The following is a 9130-nucleotide window of genomic DNA, read 5'->3' as shown; positions in this document are numbered from 1 at the left end:
AATATTTTTTTCATTGCTGTGTAAAAAAGAAAAAACATCCTACAAACTATCCAAATTACAAAGCCTTGCAAGTTACGATAACAATTCAATTTCTGCAAAGAAAAAGAACAGCAAATCCTACAAAACTAGACAAAATATAAAGCCCTGCAAGTTACAATACAGCTTGAACAGCAACAAAGAGAAAGAACAGAACATCCTTCAAAACTAGCCAAATAACAAATCTATGCAACTTACAAAAAGAGTCAATTTCTACAGATTAAAAAAAAATCCAAAAACAACTTATAAAAATGCTTGAACTGCTACAAAGAAAAAAGAACTTGTTCAAACAAACAAAAAAAAAAGACCCAACAAAACTAGCCAAATTACAAAGCCCTGCAGATTATAATACAGCTTGAACTGCAACAAAGAGAAAGAACAGAACATCTTTCAAAACTTGCCAAATAACAAATTCTTGCAACTTACAAAAAGATTCAATTTCTACAAATAAAACAAAAAACAAATCCTACAAAACAACTTATAGAAATGCTTGAACAACAAAGAAAAAAGAACTTGTACAAACAAACAAAAAGAAAAAAAAAGACCCAACAAAACTAGCCAAATTATAAAGACTTTCAACTTACAAGAAAACCTGAAGTGCTACAAGTTTTTTTCTTTCTTTTTAAGACCATAATAAAACGCAAGATGTACAGAGAGTACATCTCCTTCTATCTCTCTCAAACACATGATCTGATATGACACTGGGTCTGCTATGGAAGCTTTCGACTTCCTGTCAATTCAGTTTTTTTGGGGGGGAGCGATGTTTTTATTTTTATATTTATAATATTTAGCGCAATTTTGAATTTTTTCGACGAGCAACGTACAGACAGAAAGGGAGATAAATAATTATGTATTTTTGTACACATCTTTGTACTTGTTTTAATTTTAATTTTTTTTAACTTACGTCGAATATTCTATTGTGGTTTAAAATTAAGCAAACATGGTCCTTGAGATTCAATGTTTTAGGCTTTTTAAAATTTTTCTCCCTTTTATGAACATGTATTATTATTATAAACGTGTAACTTTTGTGTGGTGAGCCTTTTTATGAACATGCTAATATTATTATTATAATGATGATGATGATGATGATGATGATGATGGATACAAGTAAGTAAAGGTTTTTGTTCTCTAAGTACAGCTGCCTTCTGCTTAAGTTCAGTGCAAAATAATATTAAGAAGTTTGCATATCGAATATTTCTAATCTCAAAAAATTTTGGGTTTTTTTTGCGAATTTTTCTAACATGGGATCTCTAGAAGAGAATTGATCTCTTTCGGTGGCAATAGCTTGCAAGTTGCCCCTTCGTCAGAAGGAAAAAAACTGCAAACGACTTGTTTTTGAACATCGCCGACACTTCTTTTCCGAGAGATCTCAAGCGGTGCCCTTCAGGCTAGGGTGTCCCAGCTCCGAAAGGGTGGAAAAACCACCCCCGGGTCCGCCCCGACCCGCCCCACGGTCCCGTGCATCGATCAGTGGATTGAGAAGGAAAGCGGAAAGGGCCGCCGCGAGGGAGGAGGACTTCCAAAGCGCATGCACTGAACGTCATAGTGGGAAACGGCAACCTTTCGCCAGTCACATCCTGGGAGTCTTCGGGGATCTTTCGTTCATATGAACGTTTACCACTGGTGAGTCTACAAGACTAATTTAATTATAACTATTTTTCAATATAGGCTGAAAGTTATATTTTAATTTCACAATTTTACATGCCACACATTTGGAATACGCTGACACCAGTACATTTTTTCTGTTTAGTTTTAACGTCTTTTTCAATATATATAACAAAACTGGTAAAAAATATTTAAACCTTTATTTATTGTTAAATTGAAAATATTCAATCATATACAATATAAACAATAAGGCCAAGTTGGTTTATAATCGTACAAGGTATCAAAAATTAAGGGTGGAGATCCGAAATGGAACCCTAGAAAAGTAAAGTATTGCCAGTTTATTTTAACAGCTACAATTTTGGATCATGACATTTTTTTATCATTGTATTTTGTCGTTTATACAAATATTTTTTTTTAAATATTTAAGGGGCAAAATTTGAAATTGAATAATGAAGATAATTAAATACGTTTAGAAATTAATGACGTACGTACATCCAGCCACATTGTCACTAATTTAAGCAATAAGCTGATTAGAAAATAATTAAATAACTAAAATATATTCAAAGTATTTTTTGTTTTTCAAATTCCGCCTCTTTGCTTTTGATATAATTATAAACTAAGGGTAAAATACCAGTATCAATTATGCCATATCTATACATGTAGAAATGAGCTATAAATTAAGAATGGTTTTAGGGAGTTGACCAAAGCTAACAGGGCTTAATGTATTAAAATGAAGATCTAATTAATCATTTTATCAATGGTTACATTTGTATAAATAAACAATAAAATTAATTTAGAATTTAATCACGTTCAAGTCTTGACAACAGGCCACATTGTCTTTACTTCAAAGTATTATTATTATTATTATGCTTACAAACCACATTATGCTTACAAAGAATAATAAAACATTGTCTCTTTGCTATTGCTATAAAAACACATAACAGTTAATTAACATCAATTATGCCACATCAATAAAACCAGAAATTACGAATAAAAAAGGTAGTATTGCGGAGTTGGCTAAATCAAAAACTTAAGCTGCGTAATTAAGTTCAAGTAAAGAATTTCATTTATTCCTGAAAACTTTTGGATAAGTAAACAATACAATTGCTCTAGAAATTAAGCATTACCTCGTCGTAAATGTCAATGCCATTCACGTTGTCTTTTCTTCAAAGAGCCTATGCCTATAAAACGTAATCGAATAAAGTGTGAAATTTCATTAAGGTTTTTCAGCGTTTGTCGACTGTGCTTCTTTGCTTCCCAGCGGAAAAATAGAAATAAAAAAAGGAGACAATATTGAAAGAATTGGCCAAATCATGAACAAGACTTAATGTGCGCACTTAAACTTCATGTAGTTATGTCAATAGAAATTAATCGGATAAAGTAATAAAGTAAACCGATTCAAGCTTGATTTATTAACATTTTTTCGATACTGCCTGATTTCCTTTACTATAAGTATAATTAATAATGATTATTTCATATTAATTTTCCACTGAACAATTTGCCACAATTAACACCAATTATCTCGTATTAACACAGAAATAATTTAAAAAACGAGACAGAATTGGGTAAAACAAGATCAGGTCACAACGTAACAAAGGTTCAACTTAAGCATATTCTTGATAGTATTTGAATAAATAAACAATACAATTTATTTAAAAATTATGTACGGAGAAGGACTAAATATCATGTGACAACCGCCCACGTTGTCTATTTACAATGTATTTCTTATTTAGGACCGATATTCCACAGTTTTTTTGGTGCTGCCTTTTGGCTATTGCTATGACAACACATAGAAGTTAATTAACATCAATTATGTCACATCAATAAAGTCCGAAATGATGAAAAACGAGACAGGTTTGAGGGAGTTGACTTAATCAAGAATAGGACTTAATGTGCGCAATTAAATTCAAGCTAAGTTCGTTTATTCTTGTTCGAATTTCATTTGGTTTCTGATTTAGCTAAATTCTTCAACACTGTCTTCTTTTTCTTTCTATTTGTGGCTATATTATTATGAGATTAATCATATTTATTATATTTATAGAACTAACGAAATTGCAAGACAAAAAAATCCATCTTGTTTCGGAAATAGTTTGTACTTTATTCGATGATTCTTTATTGGCATTACTGCTTTGAAGTAAAGTAAGAGACAGCATAAAAAAAACATTGGAAAATCAATCCTAAATCAGAAATACTTCGTGATTTATTCGATTATTTTTATTAGCATAGGTATATTGCAAAAGCAAACAGGCAGTATCAAAAAAACCCTAAAAGTCAGATTACTTTATTACTGTATCCGATTAATTTCTATTGACATAACTGCTTTACTTGAAGTTTAATTGCGTACATTAAGTCTTTTATATGATTTGGCCAACCCCCCCTCAATACCGTCTCTTTCTGTACATGACTGAATATGACAGAATTGAATTTAATTATATTTATATCAAAAGCAAAGAGGCTGTACCAAAACACTTCGGAAAATAAATTCCTTAGTTCAAGCTTTTGAGCAATTTATCCCCTTCATCAGGACTTTGAAACTCGAGTAAAGTAGATCCCATCAACTCTTCTGAGCTAAACTCATAAATTCGTTATGGTTGAAGTCATAATTTTTAATATTGTAAGTAGATGTTTACTTTTATTAACCGTGTAAATCATCAGCCTTACTGTCATTACAGCTTTGAAGTAAAGACAATGTAATGGCTGCTTGTCACATTGACATTTACGCCTTGTACGTGCATAATTTCCAAATGTGATCGAGTTTTCAAGGTTTTTTCGAACTGCCTCTTTGCTATTGCTATAAATATAAATTAACATCAGTTATCTCATGTTGGTGTAATCAGAATGAGAAGAAAAGGAGACAGTGCTGAGAGAGTTGGCAAAATCAGGAATAGGATTTAACGTCCCTAATTAAAATTCAAGTTAGCATTTATTCGTGATAGTGTTTAAATAAATAAACAATAAAACTGATTTAAAAATTAATCACGTACGAGACGTAAATGTCAATGAAACAACTAACAACATTACATTTACCTCAAAGCAGTTATGCCAATATAAAATATTAAAATAAAGCACAAAATATTTCTCATTCAGGATCGATTTTTCAGTTTTTTTCTTACTGACTTTTTGCTATGGTTATAAATATAAATTAACATCAATTATCTCATGTTAGTACAGTGAGAAATGAGGAACAAGGGGAACAGAGGAAGTTGACAAAATGAGGAATAGGACTTAAAATGCGCAATTAAAATTCAAGTTAGCATTCCGTTTATTTTTTATAGAATTTGGATAAATAAACGATGAAACTGATTTAAAAATTAATCACGTATGAAACGTAAATGTCAGTGTGACAACCAACAACATTACCTTTACTTCAAAGCAGTTATGCCAATAGAAAATATTCGACTAATACACTAAGCATTTCTCGTACAGAATTGATTTTTCTGTTTTTCCTATTGACTCTTCACTATTGCTATAAATACAAATTAAAATCAATTATGCCAGATCAATAAAGTCAGAAATGGATTATAAAAAAAAGAAAGTATTGAAGGAATTGACCAAATCATGAACTTAACGTGCTCAATTAAAGTTGAAATAAAGCATTCGCTTATTTGTGTTTACGTATGGATAAATAAATAGTAAAGATGATTTAGAAATTAATTACTTACAAGGCGTAAATGACAACACAAAAACACCTTTTAAAAAATTAATCAGAGAAAGTGTCATATTTTGGTTTCATACTGGCTCTTTGCTTTTGATAAATATCAAGTATGTCAATACAGTATACAAATAAAAAAAGAAAAAAATAAGGCAGATAGGTAGTTGGTTAAAAAGCTTTTATTCCTGACTACATTTGGATACGTAAACAACAAAATTAATTTGGTAATCGATCACGTACACCGCATAAATGTCAATGTCTTCTTTCCATTTCGTTATAATTATAGAAATAAGCGTATTTAAGATCAATTGAAATAGAATCAATACAAATAAGTCACAAGAAAGAAAAACAATCTGTATTTTTATTCCGCGAGCTAAAGCAAGAGACAAGACTTAATGTGCGCAAAATGAACGTCAGATGGACCGTGACCAAAAGACGATAAACAGACAATAAAATTGATTTGAAAATTAAGCACGTACACGGTGTAAATGTTAATGTGACAACCGTCCACGGTAACATTGGGCCCCGGTCACAATGACACGACCAGAAACGAGTCCAGCCACTGTACAAACAGAATAGCTGTTTAATTTTCCAGCCTGGAGTGTTGATAATCGCTATCCGAAACGATAAGACCGATATTGAAATCGTATCGTTTGTATTCGACTTTTCTTTCACACGTATAACATAAATATTTAAAACGGAAATAGCTTACTTTCATTTTTTTAAAAGCTCCGTCCGGTTTATTGTATGTAACTTTTGCTTAGAAAGATAGCATAATTTATAGGAATTTTTTTTATAACTAAAATATTTTATTTATTGAATCAATTTTATCTTATCTATTTATAACAGTTAATAAATCGCATATTAAAGACATTATTTAAAGGTATATTAATAACAATCATGTTTTGATCCGTTGAAATCTCCCTCAGTACAAAAACTCCCATGGGAACGATTCATCTACAATACTGTAAGAAATTAATGTTTTATTCTTACTTATTTAACTTTTAAAGAAAAAACTAATTATTTTGTAATTTTTGTTATATTATAATTATCAATCGTGTTATAAGTTACTTGTGCCGATCATCAGTCTATTAATTGGTCATAACCTTTTGAACTCCTGTTTCTTACAATAATGGTGCAGTGTTGTGGTCGTCCTCATTGACATTCTGGTTTTTACTGGTCGGTTAATACGTACGTTTTTGCCGGGTTCATCCACACGTGGCAATCATCGAGGGTGGTTCAAACCAAAAACCCAAATGGTCGAGGGAGAAAAGGCAGTATCAGTTGCTAGCAGGCACGTCGCAGTTTCAATTTCGGACGAAGCAAAAAACGATTCGTTCAAACTTTATTAATAATGACAAAAAGCTTATTAATACAAAGAAGATATTAATCCCTTTGATATTAAACCTTAGGCCCAAAAAACAGTTTTTATTGTTATGAATGTCTTGCGTGACTTGATTCGAAACATCCACAGTCCATAAATAAAAAATCTAAACCCAAAACGTTTTCTAGTTCATTGAATTGATCAATAATGAAAAATCTTTCCTACGTTCCCCTAAAATCGTCCAAATCGCTAGTTGACGTCAATCTTTTTGTTATTTGGGCTCATCGTTCTTAACGCTGTCATGTATCAGGTTTTGGAGAGCTTTTTTCACACGTTATTGCCGTTTTCGGATTACAAAACAATTTATACCTAAATTTGATCAAGCAATTTTATTCCCTCCATGTGTCGGTACCGTTTTAAAACGTTCTTAACATGACTTAGGACTTAAAGGCATGACGTAAGTTGAAGTCAGGCGAGCTGCTAAGGTGGTTGTTTTCCCATTCCCTAGTTTCGTTGACGTCATGTCCCTCATCCATTTTCTTCCTCCAATATTCTGTCTGTCTTTAACCGAAGAGTTTTGTTCTTATTCCACCTGCCAAATTTACTGAAATAAGTCCGTTTTACTTAAAGCACTGTATACAAATTGTCAATAGCTCGGAATAGTTGGAGCCAGTCTAATTTAAGTGTCTTTTTACATGAGATAAATTTAAGAACATGAGTAATTTGAAATTAGGCGTGATGTGCTTTCTTTCGTTGCCGTCATCATCAAATCTTACAATCTTCACCTTGTCCTTATATTTATATAATCGGCCAATTTCGTAGAGTAATAAGTCAATTTTCCATCAATTGTATGATAAATAGTTAATGTACTGGTCTGACTGATATCAGTATAATTTATTTCTTTATAAGACTTAAGACTTAAGTAGACGTAAAGCCGTGCTGTGGTGTTTTCTTAAGCTACTTGTTTAGCTCTTAATTTCATTAGTTGCATAAGTGCCTTTAAACATTTAATCTTTCACTATTCAGTTTTTATTAAGCCGAAGAGTTTTGTAATTATTTCATCTGCCACATTGTAGTGTAATAAATCCGTTGTTCAGTATTTTATGCCAAATTTCCTACACTTCAAATTTGTTATTGTGATGCTTGCTGCTCAACCTTTTTCCAGTATTATTTATGAGTGGTTGACATGTTCGGATTTTCGTTTGTCTTCGTTTATTTACATTTCCAGCCTATTCTATGTCCTTTTTTTTTGTTTTGTGAGGCGAAGGGTTATCCTAATTCCATCTGTCAACTTTGATGTGTAGTAAGTTCATTCAGTATTTTATGTCAAACTATCTACTGTTCAGCCTTGTGGGTGACGGAATTATTTAAATATCCTTCATATGACTTAGGACTTGTATAATGATGTTAGGCGTTAAGCCGTTAACTTTGCCGTTCGACTCGTGGTCTGTGTGCCTCGATCCATTCAATATTCCAATCCTCATCATATATTAAATCGAAGTTCATTTTTATTCTATCGACCAAATTTATAATGTAGTAATATGTCATATGGCTTTACATGACTTAGGAATTGTTGACATCATACTTGTATGACGTAAGTCGAAGTGTCTAAGATACTCGTTTGTTATTTGTTTCTTTCTCTTCTTTAGATCATACCTCCATCCAAGAAACTTCTAAACTGTATGCCTTAAGTCAAACTTGGCAGTAGATTAAGTTCGTTGTATTAACTATCGTAAGAAAAAAATTGCCTACAGATCAGCCTTGTTGGTACCGAGATATCCCCTCCTTTCCGTCCAGCTCTTCGTTTGATGTGCCTTTGACGGAAAGGAGGGGATATCTCGGTACCAACAAGGCTGATCTGTAGGCAATTTTATTCTGACATGTGACCTTGTCTTGAGCCATATTGCTTATTAACGGCAGAACCGCTAAAACCAAGACGTGTTAGACTATAATGATAGTGCGCGACACTGCAGTCTCCGGAGGCGATAGACTCGAGGTGCAGAAACAAGCATATACAGGTATTATTGCCAGGTTATTAGCTTCAACCTGGTTTTCGTGTTTCAGTGTATTTTGGTTGGCCATGTGGTTTATATTCTGTGGTGACTGCCTTTGGCCATGTTGTCTGATAATACAAAGGTTTGACATGAAAATGTTCAAAATTTGTAATTGTGTAATTGTAAAGACTGCTTGGTCTTGAATTTTCTGATAGCTTCATTTCTAACCTATGATTTGTAAGTTTGCACGTTAGTCTTTATCAATATGAACTAAAACCTTGTGTATGAAAGTTTAAGTAAAAGGGGTTCTAAACAAAAGCCCCTCCTTCGAAATCCCGCCGGTTCATGAAGTCACCGAATGCTAATTTTCTACGCAACTAATTAACTTGACAAAGGAAATATGTTTATTAGCTTGATGGGAAAATCAATTAATTGGCCTAAATTTAACCTTTTTAATTATACGACGAAGGATGCGGTTTATTAGACTAAGATAATTAATTAACATTATTAAAACATAAT

General features: G+C 32.2%; 1 protein-coding gene across 1 annotated transcript in view; it reads left to right on the top strand.

Annotated features, from left to right (window-relative positions):
* The first annotated feature begins 1561 nt into the window (after positions 1-1561).
* The window catches only part of LOC106666786 (ubiquitin-conjugating enzyme E2Q-like protein 1), a 29488-nt gene continuing 21919 nt past the window's right edge, over positions 1562-9130 (top strand). Inside the window, exon 1 of the mRNA XM_014394225.2 lies at positions 1562-1659. The gene's annotated coding sequence lies outside the window, so the exon portion shown is untranslated. The remainder of the gene's footprint in view (positions 1660-9130) is intronic.

This window comes from Cimex lectularius, unplaced genomic scaffold (assembly GCF_000648675.2).
Source record: "Cimex lectularius strain Harlan isolate CLEC.00 unplaced genomic scaffold, Clec_2.1 scaffold2, whole genome shotgun sequence".
Taxonomy (NCBI): Eukaryota; Metazoa; Arthropoda; class Insecta; order Hemiptera; family Cimicidae; genus Cimex; species Cimex lectularius.
The sequence above is the reverse complement of the archived record's forward strand: the minus strand, read 5'-3'. Positions and strand labels throughout refer to the sequence as shown.